The sequence below is a fragment of the Rutidosis leptorrhynchoides genome, chromosome 3 (assembly GCF_046630445.1).
Source record: "Rutidosis leptorrhynchoides isolate AG116_Rl617_1_P2 chromosome 3, CSIRO_AGI_Rlap_v1, whole genome shotgun sequence".
NCBI lineage: Eukaryota > Viridiplantae > Streptophyta > Magnoliopsida > Asterales > Asteraceae > Rutidosis > Rutidosis leptorrhynchoides.
The window spans coordinates 591,033,083-591,058,179 of NC_092335.1; positions in this window are offsets into that span (position 1 = coordinate 591,033,083).

Genomic DNA, 25,097 nt, shown 5'->3' on the forward strand with positions numbered 1-25,097 from the left:
TAAGTTGAAAGAGTCAACATCCAGCAATAAGAGTAGGATCGTTGCGCATGATTATTACTAACGATTTTCTTGTAAAGCTTGGTGAGATTAAAATTGAAGCTTTTGTTAACAACAAGCATGAAGAACGAATCGTGGGGCAAACGGAGCCCATTACCTTAGGCCCGCAAGGTTTGTTGTTCTTTCAAGGAAGAGTGTGGGTGCCTATAATGGGAGATTACCGACAAGTGCTACTTGATGAAGCGCATAAGTCAAAGTATTCCATTCATCCGGGCGCGACGAAGATGTATCTTGATTTGAAGAAAGAGTATTGGTGGCCGGGCATGAAACGTGATGTTGTAAAGTATGTTGAACAATGTGTCACGTGTTTGCAAGTTAAGGCCAAGCATCAAAAGCCGTATGGTATGTTACAACCGTTAGAAATCCCAAAATGGAAATGGGAGCACATTACCATGGATTTCATCACAAAGTTACCTAAGACAGCGAGAACCCAATTTGATACGATTTGGTTGATAGTTGATCGATTGACGAAAAGTGCTTTGTTTCTTCCCATTTGGGAAACGATATCGTCGAAGGCTTTGTCAAGGTTATTTATCAAGGAGGTGATATCAAGACACGGGGTTCCTATATCTATTGTTTCGGATCGGGATACTCGTTTCACATCTCGGTTTTGGGAAAAGTTTCATGAAGATATGGGTACTCAATTGAGAATGAGCACGGCGTACTATCCTCAAATGGACGGTCAAACTGAACGTACGAATCAAACATTGGAGGATATGTTACGGGTGTGTATTATCGATTTCGGTGGTAGTTGGGATGAGCACTTGCCCTTGGTGGAATTCTCATACAACAATAGTTATCATGCTAGTATTGGAATGCCACCTTATGAGATGCTTTATGGGCAAAGGTGTCGAACTCCTATTTGTTGGGGTGAAGTGGGAAAAAGGGAAATCGGGAGTACCGATTTGGTTTTAGAGACTAATAGTAAGATTGAGATGATTCAGACTCATTTGAAAGCGGCTCAAGATAGACAAAAGTCGTATGCCGATAAACGACCGATTGAGTTCCAAGAAGGTGACATGGTGATGCTTAAGGTTTTGCAATGGAAGGGTATTATTCGATTTCGAAAACGAGGAAAGTTAGCTCCTCGGTTTATTGGACCATTTAAAATTTTAGCTCGTGTTGGTGAAGTTGCATATCGTTTAGAATTACACGAAGAGCTTGCGGGGATCCATAATACATTTCATGTTTTCTATCTCCATAAGTGTCTTGCGGATGATTCTTCATGGGTGCCATTAGACGAGATGGAGCTAAACAACAAGTTAGAGTATGTTGAGGAGGCGATTGCTATACTCGACGAAAAGGTGAAAAGGTTGAGAAACAAAGAGGTGAGAATTTTTAAAGTTCAATGGCGTCGTAGTAAAGGTTCCGAGTTTACGTGGGAGCCCGAAGAGTTTGTGTTGCTGTATCTTCCCTCTTGTCATGCGGCTTGGATCGCGAGGACGCGCTCTGATTCAAGTGGGGGAGAGTTGTAAGACCCAAATTAATATTGTACAGCAGTGTAAATACGGTACATAGAGTGTGGGTATCTTTGTGTAATTAAATAGAGGTTAGTATCTGCCCAGACACTTGTGTGCGTCGCGCAGGGGTAAGTGTGCGCGCCGCGCACTGCTCCTGTGCACAGATTCCTGTTTTTTAAGTTTAAGTTAAATGAGGGGCATTCTTATCTTTTCACATGGGGACGAGTTTAGGGCATTAGAAGCCAGTTGTGTGATGGTTGAAAACACATTTAACACTACACCAACCTCATCTTCTTCCCAAATTAAAGTTCAAGAGTGAGAAACACTTTGAGAGAGAGAAAGCTCAAATCAAGGAGGAAGAAGTTGATTTCGGGTCAAAGTGCGTGTATTAAAGTTGTTCATCTATCCACTAGCTATGTTTTGATTGTGGTGGTATGTCCTAACTTTGATTTCCTTACTTTGATTTATATAAGGGTTAGGGTTTGGGTAAATGGTGAACATAAAACCCATATTTAGTGATTTTGGGTGTTCCTGGGTAAGATTGAGTCATGAGGACTCAATAGTAACTAACCTAGGGTTTAAAAGTGTTAATTGGTGGTTATGAGTCTTAAAAGGTTAATTAATCACTAGCACACTTGATTGTTATGTGAATGGGTGTTATTTGGGTTAGTGAATGACCCGAAATGGGTGTGTTGACCTTAAAGTGATCAAATGGGTAATGATTGACCTAGTTGGGAAAGATGGGTATGAAATACCCCAATTTGGTATTAGTTAGTGTTGTTGGACCTTAATCACTAGCTTTTAGTGATTTACGATGGTCTTGACCTTAGATGGATGGTTTTGGTGTAAATGGGGCATTTAATGCATTTAAGTCATTAAATGCACATGAGTGAATTGTTGGTGTTTAGTCCAACTAGTTTGTGTGTTGATTGATTACTTATTATATTAGTTACTTTGCTTTGAAGCTTGTGGAAGTATAAAACCGTCACCGAATCGTTAAGGTGAGTGGAATAATTATGCATGTATGTATATAATATATTTATCTGTGCGACGTGAAATGTAGGGTAGTCGCAGTGTTAAGATACCACATAATACGTAACGAGTGGGTTAGTAAGACACCACTCCGGAAATTAATGGAATGTGGGGTAGTCGCGGTGTTAAGACACCACATAATATATAATGAATGGGTTAGTCTTGGTGTTAAGATGCCACTCCAGGATTTAATGACATGTGGGCTTGTCACGGTGTTAAGACACCACAATGTCATAGAGGGTGGGTTAGTCGCGGTGTTAAGATACCACCCGGGGGTTAGTGATACGCGGTGTTAAGTACACTAATGGATGTTACGAACTCCAATGGTCTTTGTAAGTACCATCTCCTTGTATGAATGGTTAACCATGGTTATGTGTTGTAGTATAGCATATTATATTGTTAGTGTTATATGCTATTTGTGCTAGCTCGTGATATCATGGGTTTAGCGTTGTACGTTGAAATGGTATGCTAATTTAAAATGCTAGCGAGTATGAGGTATTTGTGTAAGTGATGGCAAGTAAGTAGGTTATATATATATATATATATATATATATATATATATATATATATATATATATATATATATATATATATATAACTATTGCATTCACTAAGCGTTAGCTTACCCTCTCATTGTTTACCTTTTTAGACTCCGGTGTGGACAAGGGCAAAGGTATCCATGTGGATTAGTAGTGGCTCTCGAGGGTTTATCTTTTGGAAGATCGACCAAGATTTGGGTAGTTTTACCCCCAAAAACCATGCTCAAAGTGTCGTTTGGAATTTAAACTAATGTGGTCGAAACTTATATTTTGTACGAAACTCGTAATTTGGCATATGTGGGCCCGGTTTCGTAAAACTTGTTTTATTATTGAAACGTGTTATTTTTAACTATTATAACGTGATGTGAAAAGCGTTTCGTCTAAAAGTGTCGGGAAGTGGAAGATCTTTAAGCGAAAAATGGCAAAATCGGACAGAAGCTGCCTGGCAGCCTGCGCGCCGCTCACAGGCTGAGCTGCGCACAGCGCACCCAGTCTGGGCATTGCAATTTTGAATTTTTTTTTTATCGTCTGTTTTCGGTTGGTTAACGGGTTGGGTTGTTACAATCCCCATGTCGTAACCCTCTTTTGATAGGAAACTCTCTAGTAAGACTGCCATAAACAAGAACCGAGGTTCTAGCAGAATTTAAACATCCCATTATCCAACCACATCATGTCGATCCGAAACTCAAGGAAGAGAGCATGAACATAAGATATTTCCATTCAACCGAGTCATACACCTTTTCAAAATAAACTTTAAACAATAGCATTTTCTTCCTTTTCATCTTGAACCATGATATAATGTAACTCACATCAGCAGGCTATCTAAAATTTGACGGCGTGAAATAAAAGTTGACTGAACTGGACTGATAAATTTATCGGTAACAACTGCCAACCAATTCGTAAGAAACTTTGTAATAATCTTATAAATAACACCTACTAACAAGATGGAACAAAAGTCTAAAATAATTACCGGGTTACTAACTTTCGGGATTAATGTGAAAAATGCCGAATTTGCAGCACAGGGCATTGTAGTAGTAGAGAAAAATAAACGAACATTATGTTCGAATATATCCCAGAATCGTTTGATAAAGTGTAACGAAAAACCATCCGAACCCGGAGCCTTAGAACTTCCACAAACCCAAACTGCTCTTTTTTTCACATTATCAAAATCATGTTCCTAAAAAATTGCTTCATCCGTGGACAAGGTATAACGTGGCTCGATACCTATGAAATCGGCCCCTGAATCAATCGAATAAAAATTAGCTCTGAAAAAAGTAAAGAACTTATCTTTGAGGATCACCGGATCAACCACCCACGAACCGTTAACCATCAAGCCTTGAATATGCTTTTCACCGCGCTTATATTTAATGAACGAATGAACAAATTTTGAATTCTCATCACCCTCAATATCCCACTTGATATTTGATTTTTGTAAGGAGTCAAGAGCTTCAAACTTAGTTATCTCCTCTCTTTCAAGAAATAAGTTATTACAAGTATTAATGTTATCATATGTAACAACCCTGCTTTTTCTGTTAGTTTTTGTTAACTTTCTATTAAGTATTTAACGGCCATTACTTGAATTCTTGATAGGACCCTTGACACATGAATATCAATGAATGTGAAGATTAACCATTAAGATTGAGAGAGAAAGTCAATCGGTCAAGATTGACTTCCACGGCTCTCTTGAAATCTCTACATAAAAGTGGCTAAATTTAGTGTTTCTAGGGAGCCTTAGATCCTTTATATAGCCCTCGTATAAAGGATCCTCCATAAGGCTAGGGAAACACGTTTTACTTCTCGGGGTTCTAACAATCTCCCCCAGGAGTGAGACGAGTTTCCAGAAACTAACTCGTTAGTATAACATACAACATTACAAAGAAAAGAATCAACTATTGCTAAATAACTCCCCCCGAATGATGTACGGACGTTGATGAAGATCTTGAATCTTCACTTTGAATCAACAAATGAATTCGCATCTCTAACATATTCTTGTTCAATCATTACGCTTCAACCACCCCCAGATCCTCGAATTGTCACGCTAACAATTTTCTTTCGAGTTTATTTGAGCTTTGAACTTCATTGTGATATCTTTGCTCTTTCAACGGTCTTTGAGTGTGCACAACAGAATGCGCATTGAAGAACACATCACAAACTAAATATGTTACCATCAATCCCTCCCTTAACTTAGTTGTGATATGTATTTAGAATTTGCTTGCATTGAGAAGTCTTTTTGAAACTTTGGAAGCTCCTCCGTCAAAGTACATGGGCTCACATCAAAGTTTCGATCATATTGGCTCCTGCAGGTAGTCCCAATAATCATGTCACGTGTGGTATCCATCCATACCTTCGGTTTCACTACCGAGACGTATCTTAAACTTTCGTCGTTCCAAAGAATACTTTCGATATTGGCCACAAGAATACTCCTCATATGATGTAGGATCTTCTTCGAGTCTCTAGCTCCCCCCAAACAAACAATTCTTTCTTTGAAGTCCGAGTTCTATACCGTACATGTATAGAAGTCACACGCACATCAACCATATACATATCTCCCCTACAATGATGCTCGCATGAAATAAGAGCTTCATTATTTAAAAAGGTTGATGTGCACGGCAAATCCCCAAAATATTGTAAATAACGCGTATGAGAAAAGCCGTGTGAATCTGAGCCTCAAAAGTAGTGAAAAAATACTTTTTGGAAGGCTAGATTCGGTAAAGGACTATGCCTGAAAATTCTGATAAGATGCAGGGGCCAAAACTGTCAAAACTGTTGTTAGATTCGGTATTTGGACTGCCCTTACAAAACCATGAAACATATCAGGGACCAAATGTGAAACTTCTAAAAAGTACATGTCAGATTTTGTAGTGGACTTATACTCATGACTATTGGACTTGAGTAGATTCGGTAAACCTAATAATAGAGCCTTATATGCAGATTTGGTTGGGCCTTAAGCCTTTGTTGGGCTCAATGAATTAAATGGCCCACTAAGATGCGGGTACCAAGTCCATGTAAAATGACCCATTTAGATTCGGTAGCAACTCAGATCTAAATACTTGAGAATCAACCAAATTCGATGGTTAATCAATTCCTATGGTCAACCCTCTGTAGCAAGTAAATCATTATACTCATATACCGAATCTTCAAACCGAAATATAATCAGGTACAATAACCGAATCATGATCATCTAACTTCTTCAATAAACCGAATCATGAGTTTCACCCGAATAATAAACCGAGTGAGATATCGAATTATAATCACAATCATCATACCAAATCATACTCATCATCATATGATGAACATCAAAAATCAAACTGCAAATCTGATAAAATTGATCTTCGAACTCGATTACATAAGCTTCAATATGGAGTTTTGACTTGAAAATTCGAATTTGTTGATGTTGATCCATCGAATCTGAAGCATCATGAAGTGAAAACAAGTCATAAGAATTTTAGAACTAGTCTCATATCATCATATTATTGAGTAAATTTTCCAAAACTCATCAATATGTGTTTTCGGTTGAAAGTGATGAACACATATCAATTCTGCTATGAATGTGTTTGTTTATGAATTCTGATCAGTCATGAGATTAAGATTTTTGATGTAGATCATGAATCTGTGCTCCATTTGTTGTGAGAATCTCAAATGATGAATATGAATTGTTTAAGGTTGAAGAGGAACTTGATACAGTAACAGTAGATGTAATTGAAATTTGATTTTGTGATTTTATGAATTTAATAATAATGATCAGATGTGATTGTGTAACTAGTTTTGTGTTGTTGTGATTTGAAATATGAATAAGTTTTGGTTTAATGTCGATGTTATGCGAGGTGTATACGAAATAGTTATATTTTTATTGCGAAATACTATTAAATACGATACAATTTTACACAAGTTATTTATTTATTTATAGAGTGGATATACCTAAACCTTGCTACAACACTATAGGAAGTGTACCTAATCGTAAAGTAATGTAGTTTTTAGTAAGTCCGGTTCGTTCCGCAGGGAGCTAGCTGAGTTTAACGCTATATGTATTTTAAAATATATTTGTATCAATATATATATATATATATATATATATATATATATATATATATATATATATATATATATATATATATATATATATATATATATAAGTAATATTATTATTATTATTATTATTATTATTATTATTATTATAAAAGGGGGGGTTTTTACCATTTAGTGACCGGTTTGTCGATTTTATGTCTTAAGTCACAATTAAAACCTAATGAAAAATATTAAATATAAATACAACTTAATTTAAAGCGTAAAGTAAATGACGATAAATAAAAGTGCGATAAATAAAATGACGATAAATAAAATTGCGATAATTAAAAGTACGATGAGATATAAAATAAAGGAATTATGCTTATTTAAACTTCCGTAATCATGATGTTGACGTTTTGATTTTAATTTATTACCATAGGTTAATTGTCCTTTGTCCTAGATTATTCGATATGTCCATCTGGTTTTGCCCATAATAGTCCATCGGTCATAATTATAAAGTGCGAGAGTCTTCTTCAAATTAATCTGATTATCCGAAGTCAAATATTCCAACTAATTGGAGATTCGAACTGTAACAAGGTCTTAATACTTTGTTTAATGAATACACCAGGTTATCGACTGCGTGTAATCCAAGGTTTTAATACTTTGTTAACAATTACAACAATTACCCTTGAATGTAATCCACCCCTGTTTTAATGAGTCCAGTGACTATTAATCCATCCCCGTGTTCGGTCAAATGAACAATAATTCGTATTTATAAATATCCCGCCCACCGTACCCGATTAAACGTATGTGGTTATATATAGATACGTCAAATTGTAACCTTTATATTAAATTAATGAGGTATCGTTTAGTTAATATAAAGCCCATTAATAGCCCATAGTCTAATTTTCACAAGTGTCGATCTTTTGTCCAAACCCCAATTATGGTACCAAGCCCAATAACCCCGTCTTTAATATTTAGCCCAACATCACGATTACTTCGATTTAAATAAGCATAATAATAATTTAGCTATGAGACATTAATTTAAAAAGGTTCCGTACAATGAGTATTAATCGCGTAGTGTTACATGGATAGAAATTCGACTTACAAACTTAAAACATTCGCCAACATAACCTTATTATTATTAATCTTAAATTAAAATTAAAATTATAATTATAAATATATATATATCGTATATGATATGAGAAAGGAAAAGAAAAAGGTGTAATGAAATTGATCAGAATGCGCGGCCTTTTATAGGCCCACTTTGAACTGTTGTGCTGCGCGACTGCGGAGTTTTTGTGCTTCACAGCTCTGCGAGTGAGGAGCTTTGGATTCCAGCTCACCATAGTGAATTAAACGTGGGCTGCTTATAATTATAATATATAATAATATATATAATTAATTATATATTATATTATATTCTTGTGCATAATTGACTTGTAATTTTTGGTACGTTGCGTCGCGTGCTGATAGTTGGTTCATGTCTCGGTTCCGGATTTTCGAACGTCCTTGCGTACTATTTAATATCTTGTACTTTGCGTTTCACGGCTTGTACCCTTGTAATTTCTAGACGTTTCTCATCAATAATTTGAACCACTTGGATTGTACTTTGTACTTTTTAGCTTTTTGGTCGTTTGCGTCTTCAAATCATCGAATCTGTCTTTTGTCTTCACCTTTTATTATTTAAACAAATATCACTCGTAAATAGAACAATTGCAACTAAAAGATTGTCTTTCTTGAAGGATAATGCTATGAAATATGTGTTCGTTTTTAGCATTTGATGATTCCCACACTTGAGCGTTGCTTGTCCTCATGCAATATAGATCTAGAATAAAACTTTACTAGAATCACTTCTTTATTCTTCACACTTTGTACATCAGTGATTTCAATACGGCGGTATGAACAATGATGGTAACGATGTGGTTTACAGTCCCACATGACTGTAAAAATTTAGATCCGTTAGAAAATTGGATCTTTATGAAAACATTTGATCTTTTGAAAATTTAATCTAGTTTTTACCCTAGATAAGTTTTTCAGAATAACCCTTCACCGGTGTTTGCAAAATGTTTTTGTGGGTTTTGTGGGTTTCAGATTTGAAAATTTTAGCTTAAAACTTGCGGTTTTTTGTCACCCACTTGCTAACCTTGTATTAGGAAAACAACACGTCCAGTTTACTTGCTCCGTATATTACCTTTCGGTAAACTACCGTCCGGTTGTAAAGGAAAGCGTTGAACAAGCAACTGTTAAGGCAATGTCTAATGACATGCTTTTGATTATGGTCTATATCGTGTCGGATGCAATTACTATCCTTTGTAGGAGCAATAGTAAAGATCACCCTATAGTTTTTCGGTCTGGCACAAGGTCCTGTCTTTGACCATGCTATGCAACCACCATTCTTACGGTTGACACCCGATTTGGTTCAGGTGACCTAATGAATTCCAGGTGAATTCCTAGGATTTTACGTTCAATGGTAATGAACGCATTGAAAATGGGTTTTCAGAAAACAAATCGATTTTAATTTGATCAAAATATTTTCTCGTTCAAGCTCGAGTTTAGATATCATCGAATTCCATGAGTTTGTAATTCTCAATCTTTAAGGTCAATCTCAAGGATTGAGTAATATCAGGCTTAAAAGCTGATTTTTAATCTTTAAGGAGATTATCCTTTCTGGGGATCTGATTCATTAGTCTTATAAGCTAATTTGCACGGTCTCCTCATTGTACGAGACAAATCCTCTCATGGTTAGGATAAGTCTGACCACTTGGCGACCCTGTTTGATGCTGAGGTCCGTGAATTTTCAGCTGATTTTCGAGAAAACTTTTCAAGATTTTTCGTAGTCTCTACAACTGGTCTGGACGACAACTTCCTGACCTAAATCAAGAAGCGCGTGTCTTTTAAATTTCCGGAAGACTGTACTTCCTTATAAATTCTATTTATATTATAATAAACTGGGTAAAACTGATTAATATTGTCCAAAACAAAAGTATTTTCAATTATTTGTACAAAAATATGTGATATATGTTCTAAATAATTTTGTAAATTTTTTCCACACTTGGCTTTTATTTTTATTTCTTTGCCTTTTTATTCTCTTCTATTCCATTTTAAATGAATTCAAGCGTTTTGAGTTGTTTCTCAATTTATGTCCTTTCCAAGGTAACAATAATTTCGGTGTTAACACCTAGTTTTATTGTTCATAAATATGTATAAACATGATTTTGAATTCATTTTGTTAAAAAAATTTTAAAATTTTTACTAGAAGTGGGTAGTCAGTATATAAGACTAGGGCTGTTCTTTATTATCAGAGAGTACTAGATTCTAATACAACTACTGCGTTACTAGTAAAGTTAACGGTGGCTATTAAACCAAGTGTATAAATCAATTTTTTAAAATCCGAAAGAATTTAATCCCTTCCCACACTTAAGATCTTGCAATGTCCTCATTTACAAGAAATCAGTAGCAATTTAAATTATTGAGGGTGATTAGCGTAGAAAAATGATTAAATTTTACCAAAGTTTTCAAACATATTGTTGTTTGTGTTGAATGATAAATGGTGCACTTCATTTGTTCATTCCGTCTGTTGTTACATCACACTTGTTTTTCGTTTTGTCGTCAAAATTAATAGCTTTTGCTGAACTTAATGTCAGTCTTTGAAAGTGCGATGTTTTACCCTGTTTTGTACATGAGATAAACTACAAACATATATATACATATTTTTGAAGTTGGGTATATCACCCCACATTCAAAAATTATTAAAATCTAATAATAAAAGTTAGAAAATTATAAAAACTATTATAGTATCAAAAGAAGTATTAAAAGTATAAAATTACAAGTTACAAAATAAATAAAAATAGGCATAAAAGAAAATTAGGGTTGATAAGGATGGTTCCAGTAGGGATTCCATTCATAGCCGTAAGTGATGTAGAATGCTTGAGCTGGGTCATATGTAGGGTACGGTGGTCGGGTCTGTGTAGTCCAGGGAGGAAATATGGGCATTTGAGTAGGAATGTAGTTTGTATTTATGTGTTCACAATGACTTATGATTTGGTTTTGATGATACTGCCAATCTTGAAATGCTCGTTGTCTATCCATTTCATACTCATGTTGAGCCATAAAAATTTGCATTTCTGTCATCTGATTCCCCCCCTCCCATATTACCTTGCTGCTGATCTCTTTCGACCTGTGGATGATTTCCATCATATGGTGCTGCAGCGTTATGTCGTTTCTTTAAAACCTTAGCACCATGATATACTTTCAAACCAATTGTATCACGGGGTTCTGGTGCTGCAATTATTAATCCCCCTGACTTATATCGACACCGAGATACTCAGCAATTAAAGTAACAAAGATACCACCTCCTATTATACTATTAGGCCGTATACTCCTAACCATAGCCGATAAATAATAACCCACACAATAAGGTATACTCACAGCACTCTGTGGGTCTCGAATACACAAGAGATAAAATAAATCATTTTCATTTACCTTCTCTTTGTTCCTACCTCGCTGTGTAATTGAGTTTGCTAAGAACCTATGGATTACTCTTAGCTCAGCTCTATCAATATCAGTATAAGAGTAATATCCCCCATGAAATCGGTTATGGCTAGTCATTCTACTCCATATTCCATTCATATCAAAATTTTCATCAACCCTCCTACCATTAACTATCAACCTTTGAAAATCAGTAGATGCTAGTTCCTCAGGCGTATATATACATAAAGCCTGAGCCATATCTAGTAGAGACATATGACGCATCACACCTCCTAATAAAAATCTAATAAAACTCCGATCGGTTAAGCTAGCTACCCGATCATTTATTTCAACACTACATAATAATTTCACACACCATTCTCTATATACATGCCTACGTATATTGAATAAACGTTCCTAATCATTAAAAGTAGAATTACCATACCTTTGTGTAAGTAATTCTCTGATTGGATCGGCCAATCCCAGTGTTTCTAACGGTTCCCAATCTATTACCCTAGGTACTTCAACATCATTAGACTGAAGGGTGTGTAAGTTCCTTTGATATTTTGGATATTCTATCTAAAATCTGTCAAACCTCAAGTTTGGGTGTAAATCTGCCTCATGGATATTTGAAAATGAAATGACTTGATGAGGTATATTTTGTCTATATTGGTCGTTAATCTCCTGTTCGTCTGCATTCTCAGGAGGAGCATTGCGAGCCTGAGATGCGGATGAAGATTCACCCCTTTCAGTCTGCAAAACACATTAAACACAATTTTTGTGCATTCAAATATGCATTAGTGTTAGCAGAATCATAAATCAAAACAATCATCATGACATGTTTAATCCATATTAAACTTTATACGCATTTTCACAATATTAACAATTCTACACTTTTACAAATAAACATATATGAAAATGTATACAATGTTCCTTAGCATTCATCTTCTAAATCATGTCAAAAATAATCATTATAGCAATTAAACGAGTTCCAAATGGCATTCATATCAATTAAATTGAGTTCATATATTTTTGACTCAAAAAGTCCACTTTAATACTCAAAAATCATGTTTAGGATCAAAGTTTTGATCATTTAGCAACCTAAACATGTTACACTACTTAATTAAGCATGAACCATCAAATAAATTCGACCATAACCAGTTTATATAAAAAAGCCTCAATTTTACTCAAGAACACAAACCCTAGATTACTCAAAATTTGAAGTTTAAGGCTTCTAATCATGTTAAATAGCATCAATCTAGGTTATACAAGCATAATATACAAACAATTTAAACACAATTAAGCTAGAAATCATCAAAATCAAATTAGGTATAATTTTGCTCAAGAACGCTAAAAATCCGAATTAAAGAGTGTTTGGATGTCGAAATTACCGATTTCCTTGAAAAACTTCTTGGCAAGTATCTCCTCATCGTGATTTTAGCAAGAAATTTGATGATTAACGGTGAAAAATTGCGTTTTTAGATGGTTTTTGTGGAATTTGTCGCAGAAAATATGTGGGTGTGTGTGTTTGGGGACTGGTCTGTCGACCAGTTAACCTGGTCTGGAATTTTGGATCTCCGCGAGTGCGGATGTGGTACCCCACTAACCTCCGCGAGTGCGACTTTTTTTTTTATATATAAAATCTTTAATAATAAAACAATTAATTAAATTTAAAATTTTGTTTTCCTTTTTATTTAGTACGAGGTTGTTTCGGTACGTTTACCTAGTCTGTCCCTCGACAAAATTTAAAATTTGTCATTTTAAAGCGATTGTTTTAAAAGCAAAGATTTTTAGGGTTTTTAAATGTTTTTGGCATACTTTAAATCAATAAGATAAAAAATAATGATAACAAAATTTCTCGCCCCGCCCTTGGGTAAAGCAATTTCGATTACATAACCTAGTCTTCAACTTACGACAAATTTTAGAAATCATATTTTTAACTTAATGAAATAAAGTAAATTTTGTTTTTAAATTCACACCAAACTTAAATTTAAAATGCATAAAATTTCATATAAATATTATTAATATTTATATATTTTAGTTTTACAAACTTATATTAAAAATATTAGTTTTTAAAATATTTACAAACTTAAATATATTGATTTTAAAAATTTACAATATTAATTTTAAAAATATGGTAAAAATAAAATTAAAAATATTTTTGGTCTTTTATCCCACTTTAATCAATCAAATATTATCAAAAATATACGCCCCTCTTTTGGGTAAAGTAATTTCGGCTATATTACCTAGTTTTACTCCTGACGAATTTCTGAAATATTTTAGATTGATTGATTAAAGATATTTATACCTTAAGAATAAACGGTAAATTTCGCAGTGATGAATTAAATTTTTGTATGATATCAATAATTTAGTTTCGCATACCTAATTTTATTGAATATCAATTTAATACTTTATAGCGAACGACTCAGCGTTTATTATCAAAAGGTTAAAAGCAATAAATAAAAATAAATAAAAACTGTACATACTTACCTGTGAGATAGAATTCTCAGAGACCTTCTTTAGCAGACTAATAGGAGAGTCGTTCGATTTGGTTTTCCATAGCTACGTAAGCGTAACCTCGATTTTTCAATAACTTTTCTTCTAAACATATGAACGGTCCTTCTCTGCATAGAGTAACAAATTCGGTATTTGAATATGTTTGATTGTTCGAACATTTACCTTCGTGTGACCATTTTCTGCATTTATGACATCTTTCAAGGTATCGTGCTCTTCTTTTTGTTGCAGATTTTGATTTTCCATTACCAAAATGTATCTTATTATGTTTGTTCCTGAGTTCTTTTCTCACTTCGTCCATTTTGCCTCTTATGAAGGATACCACTTCACTCGGGAGTGTGTCATTATTACGTTTAGTAATCAAAGCGTGTAGTGGTAGAACATGGTTCAAATCAAAGGAATTCTTCATCTCGTAAAACCTAAAAAAATAAAAATTCAGAATGGGGGGAGAAGACTAGTTCTTTAGGGTCTGCTAGGGAAAGACCATTCGGATTCCATTTTCGAGAACTACACGAAAACAGAAAATCTAACTCTAACAGAAATATATATTATCCTTAAAAAGACTTGATTCTCCCCAAACTTAGTTAGCTGTGGTGTTGAAATTATGATTAACTTCATTGTTATCTTCAATTGGATCATCAACAACTTGCATATCTCTGACTTTGGCTTAAAGCCATTGATTAATTTCTTCTGTAACATTCACAAATTCAATTAACATTGCCTTTTCTTTAGGTGACAAATTGGATACTAATCAGTTACATAACTTAAAGTTCCCCTTAATCCTAGCATCTTGAATCCGTTTATAAAGTTTCTTCGTTGAACTGTTGAAAACGGGTTCATATAATTTCGTATCAATAACGGGGTTCTTTGTTATCGGGTTATCATTAGGTGTTTCTTCATCTTCCCCACACGTAGGCGTTTTTATGGGTTCAACAATTTTAGTTGGTGGAGATCTAAACTTTCGGTTCACAAAGGTAACCGATTTGTCACCATCCCTAAGTGTCATTCTACCTTCTCTTACATCAATGAATGCTTCGGTGGTTGCTAAAAATGGGCGACCTAAAATTAGAGGAATATCAAGGTCTTCCTCCATATTAATAACTATGAAGTTTGCAACAAAGGTCAAATTTCCCACCTTAACAAGTAAATTATTGGCTATTCCAACCGGGTGTTTAATGGTTTGGTCAAATAATTGAACACCTATGCTGGTTGGTCTTAATTTACCCACACCTAATCTTTTGTATAAAGAAAGAGGCATAACATTTGCACTTGTTCCTAAATCTGCGAGTCCATTATACATAGCACCATCATTAAGCAAGCAAGAAATGATAAATTCACCTGGGTCTCCTACTTTAGTAAGTAGAGTTGGTTTGTTAACCTTTTCTGGGTGATCTTTTCTTGGTTCTTTCACTTCTACTTGAACTTCTTGTTCACATTTTTATTCGTTTCTTGGAATGGGAGGTTTGTATAGGAATTCTTCTTCATCACTCCAATTTGAAGCTTTCCCGTCTTCCAATTTTGGTTTTTCATAAATTTTTGATAACATATTTATGTTTTCATTCTGAGGGTTTTCTTGGGTGGTGAAATTATGATTGACTTCATTGTCAACTTCCATTGGACCATGTATGTAATGTTTAACTCTGTGACCATTAACTTTAAATTCAATCCTATTTGAATTTATCAACTATATTGTTCCATATGGGAAAACTCTTTTGACTATGAATGGTCCAGACCATCTTGATTTCAATTTTCCAGGAAATAGCTTGAATCTTGAATTGAAAAGAAGAACTCTGTCTCCTTCTTTAAATTCTTTTGAACTTCTGATTCTTTTATCATGCCATTTCTTCATTCTTTCTTTATAGATTAACGAATTTTCATATGCTTCATGTCTTAATTCTTCTAATTCGTTTAGTTGACTTAATCGTAGGCGTCCGGCTTCATGCAAATCAAGATTACATGTCTTCAAAACCCAAAATGCTTTATGCTCAATTTCTACTGGAAGGTGACATGCTTTTCTGTAAATAAGTTTAAAAGGTGTGGTGCCAATTGGAGTTTTGTATGCTTTCCTAAAAGCCCAGAGTGCATCCTCCAATTTCATGGACCATTCCTTCGGATTTGATCCTACGGTTTTTTCTAGAATACGTTTTAATGCTCGGTTGGTATTTTCAACTTGTCCATTTGTTTGTGGATGATAAGCGGTTGAGATTTTATGAGTTACTCCATATCTTTTGAGAACTTTCTCAAGTTGATTATTACAAAAATGAGTACCCCGATCACTTATTAAAGCTTTCGGTGTTCCGAACCTAGCAAAAAGATATTTTAAGAAGTTGACTACAACTCGTGCATCGTTAGTTAGGAGAGCTTGTGTTTCCGCCCATTTAGATACATAATTAATGGCAACAAGAATGTAGAGATTATTATAAGATTTTGGAAATGGACCCATAAAGTCAATACCACAAACGTCAAATACTTCACATACTTGAATAATATTTTGTGGCATTTCATCACGTTGACTTATTTTTTCGGCCCTTTGACAAGCATCACAGGATTTACAAAGAAGGTGTGCGTCTTTGAAAATTGTAGGCCAATAGAATCCAGCGTCATAGACTTTCCTTGCCGTTAGTTGAGGCCCATAATGCCCTCCCGTTGGTCCTGTGTGACAATGGTTTAAGATTTGACTAGCTTCATCCCCGAATACACATCGGCGGATTATTCCATCGGGACAACTTTTAAACAAATGTGGATCTTCCCAGAAATAGTGTTTTATATCACTAAAGAATTTCTTTCGTTTTTGGTATGACAACCCTTTTTCAAGGAATCCACGTACTAAGTAGTTTGCATAGTCTGAAAACCATGGAATTTCACTATAATCAATTTTCAATAGATATTCATCAGGAAAGTTATCTTGTATGGACGATTCATTTAGAACTTCTAATTCGGGATTTTCAAGACGAGAAAGATGATCAGCTGCAAGGTTTTCTGCTCCCTTTTTGTCTCGGATTTCAATATCGAACTCTTGTAAGAGTAAGATCCAACGAATTAATCGTGGTTTAGCATCTTGTTTTGAAAATAAGTATCTAAGAGCAGAATTATCAGTATAGACCACCGTTTTTGCTAGAACGAGATATGAACGAAATTTGTCAAAAGCAAAGACAATAGTAAGGAGTTCTTTTTCAGTAGTTGTGTAATTCATTTGTGCTCCTTGTAATGTCTTACTACCGTAATAGAAAGGTTGAAATCATTTTTCAATTCTTTGACCTAAAACGGCGCCCATTGCAAAATCACTTGCATCGCACATGAGTTCAAATGGTAGATTCCAATTTGGAGTTATCATGATCGGCGCATTAGTGAGTTTTTCTTTAAGAATATTAAAAGATTTGATGCATTCATCTGAAAAGATGAATGGAGCATCCTTTTCTAGGAGTTTATTCATAGGAGTGGCAATTTTAGAAAAATCTTTTATGAAACATCGGTAAAAACCGGCATGCCCTAGAAAAATCCTAACTCCTCTAACATTTGTGGGATGTGGAAGTTTAGCAATTACATCTACTTTAGCTCTATCCATTTCAATTCCTTCCTATGAAATTTTATGACCAAGAACGATGTCTTCTCTAACCATGAAATGACATTTTTCCCAATTAAGTACTAGATTTGATTGTTCGCATCTAATAAGCATTCGTTCAAGATTAACTAGACATGATTCAAAAGTATCACCGAAGACTGAAAAGTCATCCATGAAAACTTCCATGCATTCTTCTATCATGTCGTGAAAAATCGCCATCATGCACCTTTGAAAGGTTGCAGGGGAGTTGCAAAGTCCAAATGGCATGCGTTTGTAAGCAAAAGTACCATAAGGGCACGTGAAGGTGGTTTTCTCTTGGTCCTCGGGTGCGATTGGAATTTGAAAATATCCGGAAAAACCGTCAAGAAAACAATAGTAACTATTTTCGGCTAATCTTTCCAACATTTGATCAATGAAAGGTAAGGGAAAGTGATCTTTTCTGGTGGCATCATTTAATTTTCTATAATCAATACAGACACGCCATCCTGTTACAGTCCTAGTAGGAATAAGCTCATCTTTTTCATTTGTGTTGACAGTCATGCCACCCTTCTTAGGTACGCATTGAACTAGGCTTACCCATGGAGTATCAGAGATTGGATAAATTAAACCTGCATCTAGCAGTTGAATAATTTCTTTCTTAACAACATCTTGCATATTAGGATTTAGTCTTCGTTGGCGTTGCACATATATTTTATGACCTTCTTCCATAAGGATTTTATGTGTGCAATATGAAGGACTTATGCCTTTAATGTCATGAATCTTCCATGCAATAGCTGGTTTATGAGCTTTTAGCACAGAAATGAGTCAAGATTTTTCATTTTCCGTAAGAGAAGACGATATTATTACAAGTAATTCAGATTCACCATGTAAATAAGCGTATTCCAAATGGTTTGGAAGTGGCTTTAACTCTAATATCGGTGGTTCTTCTAATGATGATTTATATCGATATCTGTCTTCTGTTTTTTAACATTTGAAGTTCTTCTGTTGTTGGTTCGTATTCATTAGCCATTAGTGCAGCTAATATTTCAGCTTCATCAATTGGTTCAGAACCTTCTCCTAAAGAACATTCTCCTGTTCCTTGTAATTCTGGAAATTCTTCTAAAAATTCTGCATGTGAATCTATAGTTTGAATATAATAACATGTATCATCTGTAGATTGCGGTTGTTGCATGGCTCTATCAACAGAAAGGGTGACACTCTCGTCCTCTATACTTAAGGTCAGTTTCTTACCGAACACGTCTATTATTGCTTTAGCCGTGTTTAAGAATAGTCTTCCTAATATAAGAGGAACTCGAGAATCTTCTTCCATGTCCAGAATAACAAAATCTACTGGAAATACTAAAGTACCAACTTTAACTAGCATGTTTTTAATTATCCCTCTAGGATATTTTACTGATCGATTGGCTAGTTGTATGCTTATTCGTGTTAGTTTCAATTCTCCAAGGTCTAGTTTAGCGTATAATGAATACGACATTAAATTTATACTAGCACCTAAGTCTGCCAATGCTTCTATTGAACTAAGACTACCCAGAAAACATGGAATTGTGAAACTTCCTGGATCTGATAATTTTTTTGGTAGTTTATTCAACAGTACTGCAGAACAATTAGCATTCATAGTAACAGTTGAGAGTTCTTCCATTTTCTTTCTATTTGTGATTAGATCTTTCAGGAATTGGCATATCTTGGCATTCCTGAAATCACATCAATGAAAGAAAGATTGACATTTATTTGTTTGAACATATCCAAGAATTTAGATTGCTCGGCTTCAAGTCTTTCTTTTCTCATTTTACTCGGGTAAGAAAGCGGTGGTTGGTATGGTTTAACATAAGGTTTAGCCTTAACTGTGTTATCTTCATTAACCTTTTCAACTACCGGTTTGTTTTCTTCTATTGCTCAGGCTGTGGTGCCCGTGTAGTAGGAATAGAGTCATCAGAAATTATAGGCATTTCAGGTGGTTTAAGTGTAATACCACTTCTCGTGGTAATGGCTTTAGCTGTTTCATTTCGGGGGTTAGCATTTGTATCGCTAAGTAGACTCCCTGGTTTTCTTTCACCTATCAACCTTGCTAGGTTACTTACTTCTTGTTCCAGATTTTGAATTGAAGCGTGTTGATTTCTAAATGCTTGAGCATTTTGTTCATTAGTTTGTTTCTGAGATGTGAAAAACTGCGTTTGAGATTCAACTAGCTTCGACATCATGTCTTCTAAATTTGTCTTTTTATCATCGGTTTGTGGTAGTTTATTTTGAAAAATAGGTCTTTGTTGATTGTAAGTATTGCTAGATACTTGTTAATTGCTAGGACCTTGTTGGTTGTTATATGGAACATTTCGGTTATAATTCTGATTTTGATTGTAGTTTAGTCTTGGCGGTTGATAATTTCCTTGGTAATTATTTCCAGGCCTTTGGTTTATATATGAAACATTATCTCTTTGTTCCATTGTTTGTTCAATACTGAGACAATCTTTTGTCAAATGTGGTCCTCCACACTGCTCACAACTAATTCGTATAGTGTGAATATCTTTCGTCATCTTTTCCATTCGTCTCTCGAAAGCATCTAACTTTGCGGAAATGGAATCAAAGTCATGGCTAGAATCGGCTCTAGCCGCTTTAGATGAACGAGGAATATCTTTTTCCTGGTGCCACTCATGTAAGTGGGAAGCAGTGTTATCAATAATTTTGTAAGCTTCAGTTGCGGTTTTCTTCATAATGGAACCACCAGCTGCTATATCGATGTCTTTTCGTGTAGTAATGTCGCATCCTTGGTAGAATATTTGTACTATTTGATAAGTGTCTAAACCATGTTGTGGACATCCTCTCAACAACTTTCCAAATCTTGTCCACGCCTCATATAAAGTTTCATTTGGTTTTTACGTGAACATAACAATTTATCCTTGAAGTCTCATGGCTTTAGATGCCAAAAAGAATTGTTTAAGAAAATTTTCAACTAAAACATCCCATGTATCAATCGCCCCTTCAGGTAACGATTCTAACCAATCTTTGGCTTCTCCCTTTAAAGCCCCGGGAAATAACATGAGATAGATCTGTTCATCCTCAACTTCTCTGATTTTGAATAGAGTACAGATCCTATTAAAGGTACGAAGATGTTCGTTTGGATCTTCCTTCGGCGCACCACTAAATTGGCATTGATTAGTTACCATGTGTAGGATTTGTCCTTTGATTTCATAATCTGGTGCATTAATGTCTGGTTGAGTAATGGCATGACCTTGGCCAGTGCGTTTAGCCCTCATTCGATCTTCCATACTTAGAGGTTCCGAATTTTCCATGATTGAATTTGTTGAATCTGAATCACTAGAGGATTCTAATTTAATGGTTTCTTCCTCGACAATCTCTGGTTGAATGATTGTGGTTCAGGAGGAATAATTAGTGGTTCAGGATCTCTGAATTGTTCCTGAATATCCTCCGGATTCTCAATTGTGAGGTCGGGTTCAAAAAATAGATTATCGGAAATTTGAATTGGAGTACTTGGTCGACTTGATGACGATTCTAAAGAAAAATCAACGGCGACAATATTAGCTAGATGTCTTGATCGAATTACAGGTGGTGAACGTATGAAAGGTGGTGAACGTTTTGCTCGGTGCATTCACTGAATATCCTAAAAAATTATATAAGTTATCAAATTAATAGACTTTTCTGCTTTTGCCCACGTTTCGAATAGCCAAAAGATGCAGCAGGGAGCCAGGATCCTTTAAGTCGAAAAATCCATAACTCAGCCACTAACAAATCCAACTATTACTACGAAGCAGAAAATTTTGGATGTCTATCAATTTAGCCGCTTAAAATAACTTTTTTTCGTCGAAGTTTAAAGAAAATTCTATGTCCTAAAAACTAGGGCGTAGAAATGAGAAAGAAAAAGATTGCGTCGAAAAACGTCGAAAAATAAAAGGTCGAAAAACAAAAAAAAAGAAAGTAAAGCGTCGAAACTTAAAAGTCAAAAAACTAAATATTAAAAATTACGTCTAAAGGAATTAAAACTTAAAAGGAATTCTATATTCAAAACGGCAATAACTTAATTAGGCACTAAAATCTATTTAAAACTAAAGCGATAAGTGATGTCGTAAAATTCTAAAGCGCTTAAGTCTTAATCTAAAGATAAAGCACTTAAGGGATTTTACGGCAAAGCCTAGAAATCTAGAAATATAAAATACTACGGTAAAAACTAAGTTTAAACTAAATACGAACGATAAATATACAAATTACGATTAAACGAAATAAAAAGATACAAAATATAAAAAAAACTAAAATTTATAAAAATACAATTTTTATAAATATATTATTTTTATATTATTATTTTATAAAAGTATTAATTTATATATTAATAAAACTGATTAAAACTTAAAAATACAAAATTAAATAAACTAAAACTAATTAATATTAAACTAAAACCCTAATTATTATTAATTATAAATAATTATAACCCTAACTGCGTAATTAATGCGTACCAGGTTTCAGTCTGTTAGACTGCTCTGCGAGTGCAGATCTTAGCTCCCCAAAAGTTCCGCGAGTGCGGAGGATGCAGGTTCAAATGAGCTGTAGGCTCAAATTACGCAGGTTCAGCGTTTTTTTTTACTTTGATTTAATTTTCTGATTTTAAATTTTATAAAATATAACTTAGATAAAACTTATATTTTAACAATTACTTATTAGTTTTTGTAACTAAAAATAAAAACTTTTTAATTTTAAACACTTAAAAATATAGATATATAAATATATATTTTTGTTTTTTTTAAACTAATAACTTATATAAATAGATTTTTACAAAAATAACTTAAAAACCAATTTTTTTTATAGCGTTTCGCTTCGGCGTTTGAGTGTCCCCGACAGCGGCGCCAAAAATACTTGATGTTATGCGAGGTGTATACGAAATAGTTATATTTTTATTGCGAAATACTATTAAATACGGTACAATTTTACACAAGTTATTTATTTATTTATAGAGTGGATATACCTAAACCTTGCTATAACACTATAGGCAGTGTACCTAATCGTAAAGTAGTGTAGTTTTTAGTAAATCCGGTTCGTTCCGCAGGGAACTAGCTGAATTTAACGCTATATTTATTTTAAACTATATTTTATCAATATATATAAGTAATATTATTATTATTATAAAAGGGGGTTTTTTACCGTTTAGTGACCGGTTTGTCAATTTTATGTCTTAAGTCACAATTAAAACCTAATGTAAAATATTAAATATAAATATAATTTAATTTAAAGCGTAAAGTAAATGACGATAAATAAAAGTGCGATAATTAAAAGTGCGATAAATAAAATGACGATAAATAAAATTGCGATAATTAAAAGTACGATGAGATATAAAATAAAGGAATTATGCTTATTTAAACTTCCGTAATCATGATGTTGACGTTTTGATTTTAATTTATTACCATAGGTTAATTGTCCTTTGTCCTGGATTATTCGATATGTCCATCTGATTTTGTCCATAATAGTCCATCGGTCATAATTATAAAGTGCGAGAGTCTTCGTCAAATTAACCTTATTATCTGAAGTCAAATATTCTAACTAATTGGAGATTCGAACTGTAACAAGGTCTTAATACTTTGTTTAATGAATACACCAGGTTATCAACTGCGTGTAATCCAAGGTTTTAATACTTTGTTAACAATTACACCAATTACCCTTGAATGTAATCCACCCCTTTTTTAATGAGTCCAGTGACTATTAATCCATCCCCGTGTCCGGTCAAATGAACAATAATTCGTATTTATAAATATCCCGCCCACCGTACCCGATTAACCGTATGTGGTTATATATAGATACGTCAAATTGTAACCTTTATATTAAATTAACGAGGTATCGTTTAGTTAATATAAAGCCCATTAATAGCCCATAGTCTAATTTCCACAAGTGTCGATCTTTTGTCCAAACCCCAATTATGGTACAAAGCCCAATAACCCCGTCTTTAATATTTAGCCCAACATCACGATTACTTCGATTTAAATAAGCATAATAATAATTTAGCTACGAGACATTAATTTAAAAAGGTTGAACATAACTTACAATGAGTATTAATCGCGTAGTGTTACACGGACAGAAATTCGACTTACAAACTTAAAACATTCGCCAACATAACCTTATTATTATTAATCTTAAATTAAAATAAAAATTATAATTATATATATATATATATATATATATATATATATATATATATATATATATATCTTATATGATATGAGAAAGGAAAAGAAAAAGGTGTAATGAAATCGATCAGAATGCGCGGCTTTTTATAGGCCCACTTTGAGCTGTTGTGCTCCGCGATTGCAGAGTTTTTGTGCTTCACAACTCCGCGAGTGCGGAGCTTTGGATTCCATCTCACCATAGTGAATTAAACGTGGGCTGCTTATAATTATAATATATAATAATATATATAATTAATTATATATTATATTATATTCTTGTGCATAATTGACTTGTAATTTTTGGTCCGTTGCGTCACGTGCTGATAGTTGGTTCATGTCTCGGTTCCAGATTTTCGAACGTCCTTGCGTACTATTTAATATCTTGTACTTTGCATTTCACGGCTTGTACCCTTGTAATTTCTAGACGTTTCTCATCAATAATTTGAACCACTTGGATTGTACTTTGTACTTTTTAGCTTTTTGGTCGTTTGCGTCTTCAAATCGTCAAATCTGTCTTTTGTCTTCACCTTTTATTATTTAAACGAATATTACTCGTAAATAGAATAAATGTAACTAATAGCTTGTCTTTCTTGAAGGATAATGCTATGAAATATGTGTTTGTTTTTAACATTATCAAATGTGATTTGGATATATTTGTGAGATTCGGTTAGGATTCGGTAAATGAGACTCGGTTTCGAAAACTTTTTCGAAAATTTTCGAAAAAATTTGAAGATCTTCATATCTTCATGATGAAGATGATGAAGATTTGAAGGTTTTGGTTAAAGATAGGTTGAAGATGTATGTGTTTTGTGTTTGAAGATTTGAAGGTGGAAGGAAAATATTCATGATATTCAAGGGGATCTCCTTCATATAATGAAGGCCAAAGCTCTTGATACCAATTGATAGGACTCTTGACAAATGAATATCAATGAATGTGAAGATTAACCATTAAGATTAAGAGAAAAAGTCAACCGGTCAAGATTGACTTCCACAGCTCTCTTGAAATCTCTACATAACAGTGGCTAAACTTAGTGTTTATAGGGAGCTTTGGATCTTTTATATAGCACTCGTATAAAAGATCCTCCATAAGGCTAGGGAAACACGTTTTACTCATTCTCGAGGTTCTAAAAATTCTACTAGTTATATTGTGTGAATTTATATTTAATCCTTAGAGGATGCTAGATAAATATGTATTACATATTCTATAAGAAAAACGCTTCGGTTTAGAAGTACTTGGAAAAACATACGGTTAGTGAAAACCGGGTAAACGTCTTCGAGACAACAAAACGAGCGATAATTC